Source organism: Lissotriton helveticus, chromosome 4_1 (assembly GCF_964261635.1).
Source record: "Lissotriton helveticus chromosome 4_1, aLisHel1.1, whole genome shotgun sequence".
NCBI classification, from domain to species: Eukaryota; Metazoa; Chordata; class Amphibia; order Caudata; family Salamandridae; genus Lissotriton; species Lissotriton helveticus.
The window spans coordinates 1,853,052,013-1,853,075,498 of NC_136063.1; positions in this window are offsets into that span (position 1 = coordinate 1,853,052,013).

Genomic DNA, 23,486 nt, shown 5'->3' on the forward strand with positions numbered 1-23,486 from the left:
ACATCACATAGAGACGAGGACGCAGCATGAGAGACCTGTTAGTCTACAGTGACATCACTATACAGGTCACCAACAGAGAACACAACTTAGACGGCTTCTTCCCATGTGGCCACTGCAAGGCATGCAAATACAGCTACATGCGGAAGGAGTTCACTGTTGGTAAAACTACCAAACACATTCCCCAGTTCCTCACTTGCAGCACAACATTCGTGATATATGCCTTTGAATGCCCCTGCAAATTGTGATACAACAGGAGAACAATGTTGATGTGCAAGAAAAGAATATTAGAACACATTAGGACCATCACAAACAAAGACCCCCACTATACGGTTGCCCGCTATTTCCATGACAAACATTTATCCAACAGTTCCCTCCTGTCCTACTTTGCCATAGAACAAGTCATGAGCAACACCAGAGAGGGTGACAGGGTCCTTACACTCAGAAAGAAGGAGTCTAAATATACAATTGATATCCGAACCAATAGCCCATGGGGTTTGAATCTGGATGAAGTATTGGGTATTCATCTGATAGAAGAGTAATTATTTGTTATTTCCTGCAATTTCCAGTACCCTTATTTTCTCTCTTCCCCCTCCCTCTATTCCCCATCCCTCCCACTCCCCCCCCCTCCCTCTCCCCCCTTTTTCACATACTCTACCGAGTTTTCTCCACCTCTCCAGATCTGACCTATTCAAGATGTAATTTGTATTATTGTTTTTTTAACTGTGTCTAACGTCATGATTTGCGCACTGACTCTCTTCTTTGTTTTTCTTCATTCCACAGGAGGAAAGGAAGGTACCCACTCATTCCTGAGAATCAACAGCACGTTTCCCCTACCCTTTTCTTCTAAGGCACCCATGGAGCTTTCATCTCTGTTATGTATTGCCTTGTGTCCACTCAGGGACACCCTTGCATGTTTCTCCCTGCTGTCCCTGCGAGGACACCGTAGTGCATTACATCACCAGCTGTCACCCTGGCTTTGACAGTTACAGCTGGTGACGTGAGGCAGCTGGTAAAGCTTACGCTCCGTTCCCGGAGCCTGTGTTGGTAAACAATAAAGAACTTACGCACACCATTATCCTGACATGCGTGGTTCTTAACAATGGCGGCGAGGGCCAACACCGGAACCCACCGTAAATAAAAATAATTTAATTTTTTTAATAATTTTTTTATTGGTTCAGTTCAAAGCCAGAGATACAAAAGCGTTAAATCATAGCAAAACATCATATATACACAGCCTTATGGTGCAGATATATACGAAACCAAAAAAAAAGAGAGAAGAAAAAGAAAAACAGTAATAAAACATTACCGGAAACAATACCATCATATACAATCGAATAGATGTCATTCCATCGGGCCTAAATGGTCTATCATTGTCTGCCAGATTTTACAACCCCTTTGCATTTTTCTAAGTGATTTAATACGATAAAGGTTATATTCTAAATAAGAAACATTGTAAAACTTTGCTCGCCACATTTCATATACTGGTGCTTCTGGTTTCAACAACATTGAAGAAATACATAAGCGAGCTACGGCCATAGCCATAAATAAAAGATATCTATTTTCATGGTAGCCTAGAAAGAGATCGGTGTCATTAGATAAACCAAAGATAATCAGCTCTCTGGAGATAACCACTTCACAGTTTGTAACATGTGTCAAGAGTTTTTCAATAGATGTAAAAAAAGGTTTTAAGACTAAACAATTGGAAAAAATGTGCACAATATCCGCCTGATCAGATTGACACCTATAACATTTCCCATTATAAGCATTACCCCATTTCAACATTTTCAGAGGTGTATGATAAAGATTAAATACAGTTTTATAATGCTGTGAGTATAAATTGTGCTGACAAAATAATTTTGGCAGCCATATAAATTGAATCTTGAAATGGTACTATAGAAGTACCTAATCCAATACACCATTTAGACTCCTGTGACCTCATGTCATCCTGCTGTGTATTCAACAAATAATTATACAAAGTCCCTATTCGTGATGGCTTTTTAAGTATTTCAATAAAGTCATTTGGGCATAGCGGTAGAATATTTGGATGTTCAAGAATAAAGTTGCGTACTTGTAGATACTTAAAAAAAATCGTGCTGAGAAACAATATATATATCTTTTAGCTCCTGAAATGAGGCAATTGTACCATCTTTAACCATAGAGCCAAGACATCCCATACCTTTTTCCCCCAATGTACGCATCGTACGATCCCAAAATATTGGAGGAAACAATTCTGTAGAGTTACATGGAGTATAAAAATTAATACGTCTTAAAGAGATAAGCTTCCGAATTGAGCGCCATCCTTTAAAAGCAGACAATACTAATTTAAATCTAGTTCTTTTGTAGTAGCTAAGTTCTAGAAAACGAAGCAACATTTGTCGTGATTGTGGGCCAAGTAAAAGAGAAAAAATATCAGGGGTTTCAAATATAGGTGGAATCCCCCAATCACGAAGTATTTAATATTCTGCATAAGACAGGCCAAATAGTATAATGCAAAATTCGGAGCCCCCCATCCACCACGAAGAATTGGAAGTGTCATATATTTGGAAGCCCTGCGTGCAGCTTTCCAACCCCATAAAAATCTATCAGCTATAGATTGTAATTTCCTCTGTTGTAGTGCAGGTATCTCCAAAGGCACCGACCGCAAATAATACAACACTTTAGGGAATATAGACATTTTAAAACATTGCGTCTCCCAACCAGCGATAGATGTAAGCATTCCAGTTTCTCCAGCTGACTTTTAACAGATTGTTAAATATCTGTCCAATTCACCATAACTAACTCTTGGAGCGATAGCCTAATTTTAATGCCAAGGTATCTAGCCTCCGGAGTAACCCGACAGTCATTAGGGCAAAGTCCTGTTGAGCAAATAACCTGTGTTTTCTGAATATTAAGCTTATACCCCGACACCTTACCAAATTCGCTAGTTAAATTTCCAATTTCACGTAGTGCTGATTCTGGATCGGATGTTATGACAGCAACGTCATCGGCATAAGCTACTACACGTATAGTGCCCCCAGGTAACACCATAGATCGTATGTGTTGAGATCGCATCAACATCTGTAAGAGTGGCTCGATGTACATGGCAAAAAACAGCGGCGAGCATGGACACCCCTGTCGTGTGCCCCGTGTAATATTAATAGCCGCTGATTCCTGGCCTGATAAGCAAATCTTAGCCCGGGGACGTCTATACATAACCTGTATAGCATATATAAATCAAGGCCCAAAACCCATTTTTTCCAAAATTGCCCATAAAAATGCCCATGCAACGCGATCAAACGCTTTTTAGGCGTCTAAAAACACCAAACCCACATTCATACGAGTTGCAGCAGCATAATCCAGAACTGCAATGACACGATGTATATGATTAATCGTACCACGGCCTGGAAGGAAACCATGTTGTTGGTCAGAAACTAATGCCGGGACAACTTGCATCAGCCGATTCGCAAGGATTTTAGAATATAGTTTCGCGTCAACATTAATAAGTGAGATAGGTCGGCCCAGGAAGATGCGAAGGCTTATCTTTTTTTTTAAATACGATTATGCTTGCATCATCCCATGATGGAGGGGGGTATCCAGCTTGGGCATCAATAAATGTCGCCAGCATATCTGCTTTGATAATGGGAAATAACACATGGTATATCTCTAAAGGAAGTTTATCGGGGCCAGTAGCTTTCCCCAAAGCCAATTCTTTAAGTGCAGTCTCAAGCTCTTGCATTGTAATTGATGCCTCTAACTCATCTTCATGTATAGAATGTAACTGAGATGGATCAAATTTATCAACTAACTGACTAATTAAATCAAAAGAAAGATGTTCTTGGGTATAGAGGTCTGTGTAATAGTCATGAAATACCTGAAGAATACCCTCCGATGATTCAACTAGAACACCTTGACTATTTTCTATAGATGTTATACGCTGTGCGGTCTGGCTCCCCCGCATTCTTTGGGCTAAACATCTTCCCATAGTCTCACCATACTCATATCTCTCAGCACGATGAATTTTATATTGTCGTGCTATATCTTGGCTCCACGCCCCATTAATCTTTGCCTTGCATCTTGCAACTTTATCTTGTGAGACACTACTGTCCTGCTGCACACTAATATCGTGTGTCAATTCACGCTCTGCATTTATTAAATCAAGTAGAAGTTGTTGAGTTATGTTTTTTTGTTTGCGTTGTAGAGCCCAGCCATAGCTACATGTCTCACCGCATAGTCCTGCCTTAAAACAGTCCCATACCATTGCATAGGAGGAAGAGCCCCTATTAATATAAAAAAAACTGTTGGGCCCAATCTAAAACATGTCGCACATATGTCTCATCCGAAAGAAGTTTCTTATTAAATGTGAAAGACCGTTGCACACGCTGGATTTTAATCAAGGGCATGTCTATTACCATCAGAGCATGATCAGAAGTAATACGTGGCATTACAGACATTCGAGAACTTTTCGCCAAATGGCTAGGTAAGAAGATGTAGTGTAACCGCACAAATTTCTTATGAGATGAAGAAAAAAAAAAAACCTTGATCCCTCGGATTTGCCAGGGGCCACCCATCAATCAGCCCATGTGAAAGCAATAATTGTCGTAATTCTCTGAATATCTTCGGCTTCCTGCCTGTGTAGCCACTAGATTTCAGGTCCCAGGTATTAGGCTCACCATGAATATTAAAATCGCCAAGCAGAAATAGCGGTGTACCCCATAGAGCCAGCTCCACATTCAAAAACTCTAGCACTGCCGCATCGTCAATATTTGATCCATATACCGTGCATATCGTAACTGTAACATTCCCTATAATACACTCAGCGACTGCCCAACGTCCTAGACTATCGACTTTAGTTTTTCCTGTTACAACTATGGACTGCCGCCCCAGTATAGCCACCCCCCGGTTCATGGTAGATTGTTGTGAGGCTGCCAATACTGTAAACCCAAAATCCCTCAAAACCTTCCTATTCGCCCATGGGATATGTGTCTCCTGGAGACAAATAATATCCGGTTGAATTAAGCGAATTTCATGCAGCACTCGTTTATGCTTAAGAGCACTGTTAAGGCCACATACATTAAATGAACACATACGAAAATTCTTACTAGCCATCACGTCCGGTGATTCATTAGCCAGTAGCACCGATAATTACATAAATAGTTAGAAAAAAGCAATATATATTGTCTTGAAACTTTCTGACTTTGACTGAACTTTTCCCCCTTTATTCCCCAGAACCCCCCCGTGACCCCCTAACCCCCCCTACCCCATCACGCCCCCCCACCCACCCCATGTGACCCTCCCCCAAAACTAAGGCAAAGGGGCCTATCGCCTGTTGATGTGTGTGTAAGCAACTCTCGAGTTTGGACATATCCGTTATCCTGAAAGGATAGAGCATGAGGGAACAAACCAAATAGAGAGAGACAAATATACAGAATTCTTCACATCCCCTCATGCTAGTGTACTCAAATACTCCTTTGCTGGGGCCTCAGATGTGAAAAATCGATTCTGGCCTTTATACACAGTTTTTAAAGTAGAGGGTTGAGAAGAAAGACTTGAGCACCCTTCAATTGAAATGGGGCAATCAACTGGCACAGTCGCCAGCGATTTTCTATAGTAGTGTGGCAGTAATCAGGGCGCAAAAAAAATTCAATACCCTTTCCAGTTCGCTTTTTATCCGGCCTTGCAAGATCGTATACTGTCTGTCTCGCCAGAAAGTTGTTTAAAGATATCAAAATGGCACGGGGATATTGACTGCCTTGCTTGCCCCGTGACGGTCGCTGCCGAAATGGAAAGCGGTGTGCCCGTTGAATCTCCTGGGACCAGTGCCAGTCCTTAACCTCCGGAAAGGCCTCTTCAAAAAGTTCAACCACAAACTGTCGCATGTCCTGTCCCTCACGCCCTTCAGGGACTCCCAAGATCCGCAGGTTATTGCGACGCAGTCTATTCTCCAAATCGACCAGTTTAATATTGACATCTTCTTTCTGAGCCTTAATACCATCGATATCAGTTTTATTAAGTACAACTTGATCTTCAAGTACAGCAATACGAACTTCCGCCTCTACCATTCTATCTGTAAAGTCGTTGCATGATTTCGCCAGCCGTCGCACTGTATTCTGGAGTTTTTTACAGGCAGTATGCGTTTTCAAATGCTCAGCTTTAGCCTCTAGGCGTTGATCTGCAATAGCTTTCAAGATTATATCTAGTGGGGCTTGGCTTGAGATCCCAAGGCTGTAGCTATCATTAGCTTGATCAGAGGAGCCTTCCTGGCCACCACGGTCCGGCATAGCCTCTTGATCTACTTCAGTCATCCCCCGGTTAGGGATTTCCTCTCCCCAGTTGCTGTCCGCTTGTTGGTTTGCCATAGATATGAATGTAGCTTCCTCACTAGTGTTTTCTAGTGACGAAGTCTCCACTTCGTCGTCCAGATCACCCTCCAGATCAGAGCCCCCGGAATGTTCTGACAATGAGTAAAATTTGCTGTCCTTACTGCTAATAGGATCACCATCTATCCCTTCTTCCCTAGAAGGATTCACAGAGATACCCAAAATTTGTGTAGGTTCAGCACTATTATCCACCTTGGTATCAGCGTCAACTATACCATCAACACCATCAGCAATAGAATCTTGAGCCAGAGCAGTTTGTGGTATGGTAAGCAGAGGGGAAACCGCTGGGGAAACAACTAGCTGCTCCACCAGCGCTTCCACCAGAGTCTTATCTTGATCAATATCAGCCTCCATAGCATCAGCGATTTTATTGCCACGGTCTTCGACGGTCAAAGTTTTTATCACTGGATTCTTGGGTTTAGTAATAAACATTTGCGGTATTTTCGGGGTACCCACTTGACCAAGATCCAAGTTATTGTTGCTGCCATCTTGTTTTGTTTTTGCCGCAAGAGCGGCGCGGGTCCCAATCTGGCTCTCCCCACTAGGTCTAGTTTTCCCTCCACGAGCAGTTTTTGGACCCATAGTAAAGGAGAAAAAAAAATATATATATCTTTTTTTTAAAGATTTTTTTTAAGATTCTTTTTTATATGAGCAATGTGGAGAGGTAATATAATATAAAGTCACAAGAGAAAAAAGAAAACCAGAGTCTATGGCAATAGTATCGGCAGAGTGAGCGAGAGACGTGTAGCAAATGTTTTCAGCTTAGGAGAGTATCAATATTGTATATAGCATCTTGTATTGCAAACTTTGTAGCAGTTTTCAAAAAAGAAAGCCAGATGCCCTCTGCCTCCGTCCCACTGCACCTCACCGTAGCGTTAAGCCTTCACCCTTCAGCCTACAGCCTGACAAACTGCCGGTCTCAGACTTGCCGGTAGTACCGCTCCACAGAAGTCCCCAGGCTCCCAACGGCTCCCAACGCAGAATTCACCTGAGCTCTCGACGTCTCGGCGCCCGGCACGCCTCAACCTCTCCTGCGAGAGGCTGTATGCGGTGTTTCAATACGTCTTGCTGGCTTGCCGTCTCCTTGCCTCCACGCCTCCACACCACGCCGCCCCACCTCTCGCCTCCTCGCCGCTCACCGATCAGAGGGTGTATGCCGCGTGTCTCCAGCTGCCACAAGCCGCCACAGCCGCTGCAGCTTACGTGGACACCAGCAGCCTCAATCACACCGCCGCGGTCGCCATGTGTGTCCCGTCGGGTAGCACACCAGAAGACAGCCGGGAACAGCCACCGGGACCCCAAATAAAGTACGTTTGCCGGATTGCCCAAACGGAGCTCCTCACACGCGCGCCCGTCTCACAGGCGCCATCTTGCCTCTCTAAATAAAAATTATTTTAAAGGAAAATAATTACGAAAAAGCTGCAGAAGAAAGATACATGTGGAGAAGGATTTAAGAAAAACTGGAAAGGAAAACAAAGACATCTTGACAAGGAACTAAAAACACGGACAAACCAGCAGTCAAGTAAGAAACCTTAAAGGAATGCAAATGAAGCGAGATCAAGGAAATAAAAGAGTGTTAAAAGTTAATGAGTGGAATATAAAGGAAATTGAACGAATTACAAAAGAATAATGGACGAGTGATATGGGGAAAAACGATGTGTAAAAGATATAACAAATTGCGTGGCAAAGGAATGAAGAAAACTTCGTAAAGAAATCACCTCATGAAGAAGTAACAGTTTAATGACATCCTCAACTGCCAGCTGATCACCACGTGCCAAGAAAGGAATGCACATCGTGACGCGCTACGCCAGGAAGTCGGCCATTTTGAAAGGACAAAGTATGCAGTCTAGACAACCAAAGAGGAATCTGTGAAGCTACGCACAAAACGTGCTGCCATTTTGACGAAAAGTAAACAAAGTCAATTTCAGGCACCGGAGCAACGCGTGTTTACGGAGGAATAGCAGATAAAGAAAACAATACTCAAGAACATCACGCTGGTAAGCAGATTTGAAAAAAAAAATTATTAAAAAATGTTTACACATGCATACAAGGTTGTGCATCTATAGTAAATAAAGATAATAAATAAAAGAGACATACAAGCAGAGAAACGTGCAGACAAAGCAACAGATAGGAAATAAAAACCTCGGAAAATACTTGAACAGATGAACAACCACTCACAAAACATTATAAAAACAAATAATAAAAACACTATTCAACCAATTTAAAGCACAATAAATCTACAAGTAAAAAAAAAAAAGAGTAAAAGAAGATGGCATCAGGTTACTTGTGGAACTTATCCCCTCCACAGCCATTCCTACCTGGAAAAGATGAGCCTGTATTAAAATGGGAAGAGTGGAGGGAGTACTTCGAAAACTATATCTCGCAATTTGAGGACGACGATAAATTTAACTCAAAGAAAAAAATGCAAACTTTTGTTGCATTGCCTAGGTGCTGGAGGAATAAAAATTTACAACAACATCAATAAGAAAACAAGAGGAGAAGGTGAGAATGACTTATACAAAAATGCTATAGATGATCTTAATACGTATTACAAGCCCAATGTATGCGTGGGAGTGGACAGATATAAGTTCCTCCACAGGAAACAGGGAAAAGAAGAATCGGTAGATGACTATGTGTCAGCACTCAAAAACTTAGCATTAAACTGTAGATTTGGCGACTTGCATGACGAGCTCATCAGAAACCAAATTGTAATGCAAGGTTCTAAAGCAAATATACAAGACAATTTGTGGGCTAAGGGAGAGTACCCGCTTCAGAATATAATAGACATTGCTAGAAAGGCAGAATTAACTGGCCGTTGCGCAAAAGCAGTAATTGCTGAATGCAGCGTGAAGAAGGAGAGTGCGACAGTTAACAGAGTAGTGCTAGAGAAACGCACATCAAAACAAGCTTGGGGCAACAGAACGTCCAAACTAGTTTACAGCAAACAAAGAGACTGGTATAAGAGACGTTGCTATAGATGTGGCGACATATCACACTGGGCAGATGACAAGAAATGCCCCGCCAGAGGAGTGAAATGTACATACTGCGGAGTAGTAGGACATTCCCAAAAAGCATGCAGGAGAAGGAACACACGTTCCGTCAAATATGTCAACGATGAAGGGGCCTACCAATAAGACACTTCAGATGAAGAGGATGTTAGTATGTGTGTCCTCAGTATAGAAGAAGAACTGGTGAACGAGGTCAGCACTGACAAAACGAAGAAGAAAAAGAAGCCAGTTTGTGACATGACGATAGGTGGTGTAGGTATCAGCATTGTGGCAGATTCGGGCTCACCCTACACTATCATAAATAAAAAAGTATGGGAAGAAAAATTTGCACCACAAATTGGAGACCACCTAGATAAATGGGACATAGCTATAAAATCATTTAATGGTGAATCCATCAAAGTTTGTGGAGTAAGAAGGCTTACATTCAACTTCAAAGGTAGAGAATCAGATGGAAAACTGTACGTAGCAGCTGTAGGACCATCCATGCTGGGATGGATGGATCAGGGCGACTTGGGCATCATCCTTGACCCAAACCAGGAAGACCCTGTCCTAGTAGTACAAGGAATAGATGACTACAGTAAGACTGTGTTGGATAAGTACCCCAAGGTATTCAATGGAAAAATTAAAGCTTTAAAAGGATACCAGCACAGAATCAGGGTTAAACCACAAGCAATACCCGTCGTACACAAACCAAGGAACCTCCCGTTTGCAGTCAAAGATGAGGTCAAGTCTCAATTGGAAAAACTACTTAAGGAAGGAATCATAGAACAGGTGGAAGCCAGTGAGTGGGTTGCACCCTTAGTCGTAGCCAAACGTCCAAATGGAAAAATCAGACTATGCGTGGATCTTCGCGACCTGAATAAAAACATAGTTGTAGAACAATTTCCACTTCCCAAGATAAGTGAAATGTTGGCTACTACAAAAGGGGTCAAATGGTTTACGACCATAGACTTGAAGTCGGCGTACCACCAGGTGCCACTACATCACAGCAGCAAAAGCCTCACTGCCTTTATCACACCCTTTGGGTGTTTCCAGTTTACAAGGGTCCCCTTTGGATTAGCGTCTACTGCAGCGATGTTTCAAAGACTCATGAGTGATATCTTCAAGGGAGTTTCCAACATCTTGATATTTCAAGACGACATCCTTGTGATGGAAAAGACCAAAGATGAACACGATGGGAAGGTGAAACAGGTGTTGGAAATCTTGGAGGCAAAGGGACTCACTGCAGAGTACGACAAATGCAAATTCGCACAAGATTCTGTGAGTTACCTAGGACACATAATCAATGGCAATGGGATAAGCCCAAAGAAGGACCTACTTGATGCCATCAAGAACTCACCAGTACCCAAAAACAAAGAGGAAATTAGATCATTCCTAGGGCTGGTGGAATTTTACGCAAAATTTATAAGGAATTTTTCTAGCAAAACCTATGATCTTCGGCAATGAATAAAAATGAGAAGCAAATTTGAGTGGGACGAAACCTGCCAACAAGCATTTGAGAAGCTAAAAAAAGAATTGTGCAGTGCAATGCCTTTGTAAGGATTTGACCCTTCGCTTAACAATACCATCACCACTGATGCAAGTGCCAAAGGACTTGGAGCGGTGCTAACACAGAAAGACAACAAAGGTGATGATTGTACAATCGCTTTTGCATCGCGATCCTTGACACCAACAGAGGAAAGATTCTCTGTCACCGAACGGGAGGCGTTAGCGTGCGTATGGGCACTAGAACACTTTAGGAACTTTGTGTGGGGAAACAAAGTCACTCTATGCACCGACCATAAACCACTCACCAAAGTGTTCACTACAAAAGGCCTGTACAATGCATCGCCGAGATTAGCGCGGTTCTCCATGCGCCTTTTCGATTACAACTATGAAGTCCACTATGTTCCAGGTGTAAGAAACATTGTAGCCGATTATCTGAGCAGAATGCCAGTAGAAAAGGCGGAAACAGAAGCAACAAATGAAAGCGAAGAATGTTGCATAGCCATCTTAGAAGAATGTCTCCAGGGAATTTCAAAAGAGGAGTGGCTAATTGAACAAGAAAAGGACGCTGACATGCAAAATGTGATCAAAATGCAGAAAGAAGGTTGGACCAGTAAAAAAAGAACATGAGCGGAACTCTGAGACATTTTTACGAAGTAAGGAATGAACTATCGCATGAAAATGGATTACTATTAAGAGGAGGAAGAGTAATTCCCCCAAATAAACATGAGGAAGAGAATTTTGCAGCTATGCCATGAAGGACACTTAGGTATAGTGAAGAGTAAGAAAAGAGTGAAGGAGAACTACTGGTGGCCAGTAGTAAGTATTGAAGTCGAAAGGATGGTAAGAGATTGCAGAATGTGCCAACAATCTGACAAGAGCTAGGTGACCCTCAGACCACCCCTCCATCCCATTAAATGCCCCGCAATGCCTTGGGAAAGAGTGGGGGTAGACATAATGGGACCCATACAAGACCTGGGAGAACAATGGTACATAATTGTGGTCATTGATCATTTTACAAAATGGCCTGAACTCAAAGTTACTACCAGGGCAGATTCCAAAACTGTGGTGGAATTCTTGGATGGCGTGTTCATACGTGAAGGCCTACCGAAAGTAATTGTTAGCGACAACGGCCCACAGTTTATATCAGATGCCTTCAAAGCATATGTTTCAAGAAATCAGATAAAACACAAAACTACATCTGTGTACCACCCGTCAGGCAAGGGCGCAGTGGAACGGTTCAATAGGGTTCTCAAGGGTATAATACAGCTAGCGAACAGTAACAGACTAAGTTGGAAAAGAGAAATCCTTAAGACCTTGTGGGCCTACAGAATCACACCATGTGACTCCACTGGCCATAGTCCATTTGTGCTTATGCGAGGAAGGACACCCCTTACCAAAGATAATATGGGGTGGACATCAGTAGCGAAGAAAGTACACTGGACGGCAGAACAAGTCAGGAAAAGAACAGAACAAGTGCAACACAGTTTCAAGACCCGGTATGATGTTAAACACAACTGTAAACCAGTGCATATATCGGCTGGGGACATGGTAAAGGTGAAGAGGAGCGGGCACATAGGAAAGGGGCAGGACAAATACTCAATGCCCCTTACTGTCAATGAGGTGTACTGTAATTCAGCTTTGTTGAGCGATGGTAGGGTGTGGCATTTCTCTGCCCTTTCTGTGTATAGACCACCCCAAACTCACGAAGACATCACACCGAAGATGGAGGAATTGTGCAGTAAACAGCCGCACACATCCAAACATAATATGGCCCTATCAGACTCTTCAGACTGCGAGTATGACCTCGAACTTAACAACACTGGAGTCGGGTCACAGAGCGCTACGGAGTCTGTCTCAACCAACAACGCGCCTGCCATTTCCCCAAGTGCTGGCACTTGCAGAGCGGCGAGGTTATTGCCCGCAACCCCTGTATGCAATCAGCTACCACAGGGTACCACTAGCAGGTGCGGTAGAAGGGTGCTACCCCCTGTGAAGCTCAGCGACTATGTGTGTGACTAAGCTTATGTTTTACCGCAAACAGTATTGTTGTCGTTATGGTTATCATTCCTCCCTCACCACCCTCAACGTGGGAGGATGTGTTATGTATTGCCTTGTGTCCACTCAGGGACACCGTTGCATGTTTCTCCCTGCTGTCCCTGCGAGGACACCGTAGTGCATTACATCACCAGCTGTCACCCTGGTTTTGACAGTTACAGCTGGTGACGTGAGGCAGCTGGTAAAGCTTACGCTACGTTCCCGGAGCCTGTGTTGGTAAACAATAAAGAACTTACGCACACCATTATCCTAACATGCATGGTTCTTAACAATCTCAGATAACATTCGCACCATTTTTTCACATATTTATTATGTTTCGTTTTTTTGGGACTGAGGCACGAGACACGGCTGCACCCAATTTTGGCATCATTGTAGTATCAGGGGACAGGAATTTTCCTCACCTGATGTCCCCCACAGCCACATGGCTGACTCATTGCATGTAGGATGGGAGGATAGTACCACGTTAGGCACTTGCCTTTACGAACTTCCGAGGGCTGGGAGCCAGATTTTTCCCTATGCCTTTTCCGATGCAGGATTACTCTGGCACTAGGTCCATCACCGGTATCGTCTCTTACCATCTGCATCTTCACAATCACACGCATCACAGCTGTGCAGGCCCACTCGGGCAGTATCTCATCACCGGTGACTTTGCTGTACAGCAACTTCTACCATGCCTGCTTCTGTGCTACATCCATTGTGACATATAATTTTTTATATCTGATTTAGCATTCACATGTTATTCTGTACTGCTTATACATTGTTTGTATTACCAATTGTGAAGTTTCAGTATTTGTTGGTAGTCAGAAGACGTTTGGCACTAAAGATGACAATGTATTACATAAATGCTCTACCACTGTAAATCTCGGTCGATATGTTGTGCACTATTTTTTCTCTTCTCAAGGCACGGTTACATTGAAACGGTGATATGGTGTGCATTCCAAGATGGCCAACACAGTTACCCACTGCTGTGTTTCTTGTGCATCATCAGTCCTTTGTTTATTTCACTTCACACTTGGTTATGTTGCATGTGATCAAGGCTTCTGTGCAGCCGAAACGCGTCATGGAAAATAAACGATTGTTTAACCACCCTGACTGGTCCTGAGAGTGCATTGTGTACAGTAACTAAAGTTTTCTACGTTTAATATTATAACTACATACACCTACACTTATAATTTCCCCTTACATCTTAGAACTCCGCAGGAAATGCGGTAGAATGACACATAACACATCTAGGAGTACATCTATCTACCTAAATATACACATTATTCTGTTTCAGTTGCCAACATTGTAATGCAAGTCTAAAGTGTCAGGCACAGATAGGGTGCCATTTAGAAGCACAGACATGTTGTTCTGTTCACTCTCTTCATTTGTATACTTCAGAGAACTCTGTAGTAAATTCGGGAGAAGAGTCCCTCAAATGCAACAAACTGGAAGTTGCTTGCAGAAACAGAAAGAAGCTCATTCCTGAGCCGTTCAAGGGCTGCCACAGAATCCTCTTATATTCTACTGCTCCTTTTGCTTTGGAAAATTCCAAAATGGTGGAGGACCCCAGTTTCCCCCAGGATGAATACGAGGTGATCAGGAATGGGGCCCTCCAAAAATATTGTTAGATGTATGGCTGACCAGGAACCCAACTGGGCAATGCAGCGTGGCCTGAAATTTGGCAGGATATTGTCATGCACTTCAGTGCAGGCGGTTTTCACACCCATAGAGCCAGGGAGTGCGGCCAGTGTTGGGAGGATCCCTAGTGCTGAGTGGAGATTGGGGGAAGGACCTTACCTTTGTTTCAATTTGGATTTTTCCTTTGGATTGTAACTTTACTCTGGTTCTCTGGAACTTTCATTTGTTTGGACAAGTTCCATATTTTTGATTTTTATCCACCCTCTTCCAAGTTGACTCTTCCTCCTAGACTCAGGGACTATTTTTGCTGCTGGTGATTTTTCATCCCCAAAAGCAATGCATCAATTCATTTTTTTTTTGTGGGCCTTGGTTGTTGTCCAGTTACCTGCGGCACCTGCAGCTTGAGACAGCCACCTGAATGAACTTGCCTCTATAAGTCTCATGGCTGAAACAGGGCGCCTTGCATTCACCTCCCTCGACATGTTATGTTATGTTATGTTAGATGTGCTTCTATAGCGCTCGGCTGCCCCAGCAAAGGGGCGTCCCGGCGCTTTTACTCACACAGACCAAACCCGAAGCCTAAAGAGCGGGGGCATAACTGTAGGTCGATAACAAAACTATTGCGGTGGAAACAAATACGTTTTAATCGCTCTCCTGAAGTCCATCAGGCCATCCATGCCTCGAATCTCCAGTGTAAGAGAGTTCCATAATCTTGCCGGAATGTTGCCAGCGCAAATTCAGTGTGTGCTGAATACATTTTCCTATGTTCACCAAAGCACGGCACTGTTTATCTATTAAACTTGGGATCTTTTCAAAGTGGGTAGACATATTTTTTAAGTTCTCCCCTGTTACAATTGGGGGTCTCTGGTTGGCACAGGTAGGTACTTGTGACAAGCAGGGACCCTCTCCTCTAGCCAGGGCAAGGTAATTACTCTCTCAAAATAACCCCTGCTCACCCTCTAGGCGCCGTGGCGCGAGCAGTCAAGGCTTATTTCAGAGGCGATGTAAGTTAAGCAGTTGTGACCATATACAGTAATCCAGTGACAACACTACAAATGGACACCACACAGGTTTTATTTCAGAAATAAGTATACTTTATATAGAGTTATCAGAAGACCCATAAACGACAAAAAGAATCCACAGTACTATTAAGTTTCAAGAGTTCAGGTTAAAAAGGCTTAATTCAAGGTTCAGTGCGAGTCGGTAGCCTTGTCGGTCTACAGCGTTGCTAAAAAGAACACAGAGTCTAACAAATCCAGCAGACCGCGGCGGTCCGGGCCCACTCAAATGACGACAAACTCAGTCACAGTACCTTTTCCTTGAGGCGTCCGGCACGGATGTGCGAGCCGGTTCCGGGGTGCGTCGCGGTGTAGAAAAAGAAAGCGTTGCAGGTCACGGTGTCCTTCCAGTCGCGGTGCAGGCTACGGCTCGTTGACGGCATTGAGACGGAGTCGGTGAGCTCAGAGCTTGCGTTGTTCGAGGCGGACGTTGCTCGTTGTGGTGCTTCCAGCTTTATGGTGCGGCGACAGAGCCAGAGTTCGGGGGCCGGCGTCGATCAGTCCGGACAGCGGTGCGAGTCGGGCGGTGGGTCGCAAAGCGTGCGAGGCGGTGCCCAACTCTGGTGCGGTCACAGGACTCGAAGTTAGCAGCAGTGACCGCGTCGGTCAGACCAGTTCGATTCGGTGTAGCGAGGCATTGCACGTCGCGGTGTTCTTCCTGTCGCGGTGCAGGCTATGGCTCGTTGACGGAGTCAGTGAGCACAGAGCTTGCGTTGTTTGAGGCGGACATTGCTTGGTGCGGTGCCTACAGGACACTGGGCCACTTGTTTCCAGCAGCAATTCACAAAGGTTGGTGAAGTCCACTGGTCCTGGGACTTCGTTCAGGGGGCAAGCTCTCTTCCAAGATCTTGGAGATCTTTGCACAAGTTGAAAGAAAAGTCCACAAAGTTCTTTCTCCTCCCTTTGGCAGTCAGGCAACCACTGCAGGCCAATCACCCAAGCAGCACTTCAGCTTGGGAATAGTCTCTCCTCAGTTTCTTCAGGTTCCCTCTCCTTAGCAGAGGTTTTGTCCTGTAAGTCCAGAAGTGATCTAATTTCATGGGGCAAGGGTCCCAATACTTATACCCCTAAATCCTTTGTTCTCTGAGGGGAGAGGGGCCTGTGCCCAGTTCAAGCCAGTTCTGAGGCACTTTGTGTACCAGACTTCGCCTTCCCTTTCACAGCACAGGGCAGGCACATCAGACGCCCCACAGGAGGTGGAGCCAGCATTGTGGAAGGCAAGTACAGTCCTGGAGCATTTTGTTGACAGTCTTCCTCCTCTTCTTTCAGTGTGCAGGGCAGAGACATCGGACACACAACAGGGGGTGGAGCCAGCCTTGTAGAGGGAAGGCTCAGCCCTATTCAGGTCCCAGGTGCATCTCCTCCCTCCCATCTAGATACAGATCTCCCTATTCACCACCAGGCAGCCCCAGCCTATCTCCTGGAATTCCCCAGCCCTGTCACACACAAAACCAGACAAGGAATACACAACCTCGCAGAGACGGGCTTAAATGGTTAGGCAAGCAAATACCTACTTTCTAATAGTGGTATTTGCAAACACAGAATATTAAAATAAACCTCACTAAAAGAAGTATTTTATTATTCTGAGTACAGGCATACTAAACTCGAATTTCCACCCTGTTCTTTGAGCCTGCTAGGATTATAAAAATGTAACAATCCAGCAGCCCATTCTGGCCTATGGAGAACAGGTAGCCTTGCAATAGTGAAAAACGAAAATTGCTGTAATTCACTATTAGGACATGCGACACACACCAGGGCTTGTCCTACCTTATACTTACAATGCACCCTCCCTTGGGCCTACCATAGGGGTGACTAATATGAAGACAAGGGAAGGTTTAGGGACTGGCAAGTGGGTGCACTTGCCCAGTCAGCATGACAGTATCAGACTGCACGCAGGATCTGCAATGGCAGACCTTAGACACATTTTTATCAGGCCGCTTCTGTGGGGGGCACAACCAGTGCTGCAAGCCCACTAGCATAATTTGATTTACACGCCACACTCAGTGCTCTGTACTAGGGTCTGACAAGTAAACCAAACATCCAATCATGGAACCACTAATTAATACATCAATTTACAATAGGGAGCACTCGCACTGTGGCACTGGACAGCAGTGGCACAGTGCCCAAAGCATCTAACACCGGCAAAAACACATGAAGCAACAGCAGAAATCGAAGGGAGACCCACGCCAAGGGTGCCAGGTCTAACAACCCCTATTTCATGATTATTCTCCCCCCACAGATGGTTCCTGAGGAAAACACTAATCTCGCAGAGAACAGGATTGGCCCATGCCAAACACGCAATCACTTCCTAATGTATGGGTTGCTTACACAGCCAGCAGGTCGCCCATCACGTAAAGGTATGACATCTGAGAGGTTGTAAGAGAAATATTTCTGAATGGGGAAATGTAATCCCAATTTAGGGCTTCCTCTCCTTCAGAAGATGGAGGGAAGACAGAAGTTGCACCCTGTTTGGTGAGTTGGAGCTGGGGAATGAACTACGGTACTTGTGTGTGGTTACAGGGACCAAGTTAGTTAAACGGAAGAGTTACCTTCTGTGTCTGGTCAGCTGAACATTCCTTCATAGCCCTGCACAATTTCCTCTGAAGTTATGACATTTTCTCATTCCTCCAAAGGATTTTCTCTGACGTTATGACACTTGGCATGGCAACATATTTTTTCGCACTGAACCATGACCCTTTATTTTAACAATAGTTATTACCTCAGTTTCCTGGTTATTGTAAGCACGGGTGTTTACAGAGTTTCCAAACAGAGGGACTCATTTAGAGGGGGTGACAGAAAAGAAACTTTGTCACAAATGAGGCAGATATTCAGTTTGTGGTACTGCAAGTGCCGGACCTTATAATGCACGTGTAATATAGTGGATGGGAAATCCGCCATATTTTGGTTTGTGACAGAGTATCCCAAGCCCCAGAGACCTCAACAGAGTTCTTGATTTACTTCTGTAAAAATGCTGTGATGCATTAGTTCAGTCTTATAAATGCATGACAGGTTGACCTCCATGTTAAATATTGATTTACCTCTCTTCTCAGTGTCTCTTTCTTTGCAGATGTTCTGATTTACCTTTCTTGAAGTCCTTTTTCTACAGGTGTTCAAAGGGCCCAGTGATAATCTGATCCTTGAGGAGACTGTGTGTTGCCAAGTTGTCATAATATATGTTTAATCAATAAATAATCAATGGTGCTTCAGGATACATGACACACTCAGGTTGGTGTCCCTGGCATGCGGTGCTTTATTTGTAAAATATTAGATGCCGGTGATCGAAGCGCTGCTCAAAAACCAGCTGTTGGTGCTATAAAATTTCAGAGTGCGAATAGCAAGGGTGCACTGTCCCGAATCCACCTCAGGCCTCTTTAATTCACAGCCAGTCACTCCCAGATACTTTATCTCACTCTTAAAGGTGTCTGCTTTCTCTCTTGGTGACGGATTTTCTGTGTTTCTTTTTCTCCGTCTTTTAGTTTTGTTTGTTTTCCCCTCTGTTGGCCTTGGAAAAAGTCTGATGTGGCAAAATAAGTGCCAGTCCCCCAAAATAAAGGCCTATGCTCCCCACTGGCAACAACCGGCCCAAATTAAGTACTGGAGGCAGGTTTCACCTAAATTCATTTTTAATAAAGTATACCATGAATTTAAGTTAGATTTCAGTGAGTTTGCTCCCTTCTTAATTGATAATCCGTTACAAAATAAAGTGGCTTGTATATTTCATAGCCGTTCATGCTTCCTGTCACACACACAGCATGGCAAGGGAGAGTTGTTTATCCTTTGATTTATATCTTTGCCGAAATCATGCAATTTTGAAATGTGACTCCGTAGTTATTTAATTGATTGATTGCATTTATTAGCAAAGCGTTGTGGTCTCTCACTGGCGGAATATAGCTATGGAAAAGTACTAAATATCCGGCCCATTTCCCAAGCTGAATCCATATCTTAATTAACTTTAATTGAGAGGTATTCCATTTCATATCTACATTCAAATTAGATTTTTGTATTAGAACCATATCGACTCTGGAAAGACCTTGTTTTATTTTCTGATCCCATTCCATAAACAAAGAAAAGTGTCTAATTTGAACAGGTGTTATTATCCAGAATGCCTGCAGATGTAGTATTTCAGCTTTATCTATGACCTGGGAGCCAGTTTGCTGAATTTGATCTCGCCAACCTGCTATATATTCAATCAAACGAGATGTGTAAAAAAGTTAAATATCCCACGAAAGATGATTTGCACTGCTTGAGGAATATATGATGGATGGCAACTCTTTTCAAGAATCCAGTTCCTTATTGCACACTACGTGTTTTTTCTTGGAGGTTGAGGCAATATTCATGTCAGCACTTTTTGTTGTTGTTGCTAAATTGCTACCATAACCTGTTCTGCAGAATACACTACTTCTACTGAGATTACCTAATTGCCTCCAGGGTGACTGCATACGATTGTTCATTCTGTTTACCATTATACATTCTTCTTTCAGCTTTTAGTTCCCTCTTGGATTAAACCTTCTCATACCACTTACAACTGGGAGTAGATCTACATGTTTAGCCTCTTTCAGAATATCTAAATTAGATCTGTCAATTAAATTACTTTGTCATCACCACCCCCACCCCAAAGTAACATCTTCATAAGTGTACCATTTTTTGCTTGAAACCATTTTTCCAAAGCATTCCCATTTTTACCTTGAATTAGTTTCTATGTTAAGTTTGTTAAACTATTACAGTTCATCTAAACAATATAACAGCAGTTAAAAAACAAAACTAAACCATATTGCATACCTATAAAACAATCAATTCTGACCATGTGTGCTTCTCCCACACCGATACAAGAACCCTAGTGAGCTGCAGTAAATATGCCAAGAAGCATGAGAATCTACTCCGAACCCGTTCTGCAGATTCTCACTCTGTTCCCTTCTCTCAAAAACTGATAACTGACTATTTCACTGCAAGACCCAGAATTAGGAACTGGCGCAGCAAGGGTCTCCCTCGTTAAGTACAACACACTGAGAGGGAAAGTGGCTCTCTTGCCGACCCCCCACTACTCTCATTCCCAACATGTCTCCCGCATAGGTCCAGCCGGATTTTTTTTTAACTCCTTGCGTGCTCATGACAAGCTCAGCTCGTCATGAGGCACGGTGGCCGTGTACTGGTGACGAGCTCAGCTTGTCATGACATGCGCGGTGTTCACACACGGGGCTAATTCCCCCGCGGTGCTGAGCGTTCTAAAAAACGGACATGGTCTGCTCATCATCAGCACAGCGCCACTGTGCAGCGTGACCAGCAACGTGGCGCTGCACGCGCCCCCCTCCCCCAGCGCCGCGGGGGAATTAGCCCCAGGGCGAAGGGGTTAACCTCTCCTTAACACCCTTAGGGGCATCAACATTTGCACTTTGCACAGTAATCACCTCTACTTACTGCCTCGAGCACATTGTTCAGGTCACTGGGTTTTTATACATTTATATACAGATTAACAACTATCTAAACAATAAGGGGCATATTTACAAGCTCTGCCTGCACATAAACAATCCTGAAAAAGAAGCCATTTTATAACTTTCATGTGTGCTGCATTTAGCAGCACACGTATGGTGCTTCCTTGCGCTTCTGAAGTGGCAGAAGGAGGCGTTAAGCCATGAGGCGTTAAACCATGACGGCTAATGCCTCACTCCGCCACTTCATTGTAAATATGCCCCTAAGCTCTTTGATTGATTGATTGATTGAGCAAAGTTTGTAGCATTTTACAAATAACCATCGCTAGGATTATGCTTACCTGAAAGTCCTTCAATAGGAATAAAAATCGCATAGCCTCTTTCTTAGTTTTAATAATATTCTCCTAAACAATAGTTGCAAATAAACTTGATGCAAAGTAAACATTTAGGGCAACTGAGCAGCATGTGGTGAAAGTATTTGGACCTTGATTTCAGAAATCATATTCTTTGGCTTATTTAAAATTTTTAATCAGTAACATCATTAGACTCATACATCTCCTGTCTCGGTTTAGGATCACAGACTATTATTAACTGTTGAAATACACCAAGGGAACTTTTGCTATCCATCTACGTCTTTAGTGACTCTTCTGTTATTGTACAGCCCCAAATCACCTTTAAAGAGGTAAAAATGGTGACTTATTTTGAATGAGGTATAGTATCACACAGCGCTTCTAGAACTGAGCATGTTTTAGTTTCAAAGGGCAGAGCATTTTTTAGTTTCTTAGGGCCAGGTTTACTAACAAGTCAACCAACACAGCAAGGCAACTTGGTGCGCTGTGGTATGTGACATGGAGAGGGCAGGAATGTGTCATATCTACTAAGATATGGTGCTTTCCTGCTCTCGTCCTGCTCTACAACGTTGAATGCAGTCTAGCACCAATGCAGGCACCCTTGTGCCATGGTGCAAGGGTTCCTGCATTACAGACAGGCTACTTTTTGTGCAGTAAGGGACACCTTCCTGCACAAAAATAATCCTCTGAGGCTTTTTCCTCTTTCTATGTGTGCTGCAGAATGCAGCATTTGTAGAAAGAGGAAAGAATGAGGAGAAATAAAGATAGTTCTCCTAGTTGCACCTCCCTTCGGAAGGCTTACCTTTTTGACATTTTCTCAGGTTTTTCTAGTGTTAGTAACAACTTTCCAGGGCAGAGTAATGCATTGCAGCGACTTGTGCTACCTTTCTTTAATCCAGATTTAGTATGCCACACAGAGCCACACAGGAGGCTCTACTTGGCACAGTAAATCCAACTTAAGGGTTTGTTATGCCTTATAAATACGGCCATAACGTAAAAAAATGCTATGTGCAATACGCTATGCAATAGGTAGAAGTCCTGTTGTAGTCATCACTTATCAAATCCACAGAGCAGGCCCTGAGATTGATTGAGCGTGAGATTTATAGAGCTCTTGTTTACTAGAATAGGAATCTTAGTGATATGAAACCATCATATTAGTAAAAACGGAAAAAAACATCCTGCAAAAAAGAAGACTTTGAAGACCTTTCCCAAAAGAGAGATGGGAAGAGATTCTTTTAAGATAGATAGGTAAGTTATACCTTCCTATCGTTGTTGAGGCATTTCTAATTAAAATTTGGAAAATAATGTATTTTTATGTGCTGTGATTTTAAACGATTGCAATCACAACTCGACACACAAATGTTGGAGTATCGTACACAAAGGAAGAAAGAAAAGCTCTGTTTATTAAATTCATCATAATTGTGTTGTGAATGTAAAAATATCAAAGGTAAACCAGAAAGCACTACTGCAATTATTTTGGCTCTGTTTGCTCTCATAAAAGGAGCAACAGACACCACCCGAAATAAATTAAGTGAATCTCATTTGACCCTCAAGAACTGCCTGTGCTTTTATTACATGTAGATTCTCTAAGAAGTTTCAAGACACTAGGCCCTCAGAAAATAACTTCCAAGTATTTGTAATTCTGTAACGTGGTCCTTTTTGTTTTTATTCAACTGGCAGCTCCCTGCAATCTTTGGTTTCCCAAAGATGAGAGCTTGGTCTTCTGCCAATTGACTTCTAATTTATGGGTTACACAATATTGAAATAATACATTTAATAAGCAGAAGATCAATTTTGGACACTTGATGTTCACCTTCTTTAACTTTAAATGGTTGATCTATTGGAATATAAACAAATATTCTTTTGCCAAACAGTCACTCCCCATGATAGACTCACACACCTTCGTAGATTGATTCTTTTTCTTTGTGTTCTACCAACTATTACCATTACGGAGAACATTTACCACTCTGTGAAACCCAACTACTCCGGTCTACCTACTTAAAGAGCTTGCTTCACTACTTGATCCTAATATTTGTTCCCTCATTAATATGTTCATCCAGGAAGACTGTTCTATTTACACTAAAAAAGGCTAGATCATCCAACTGTCTCTGAAACTTTAGACCTA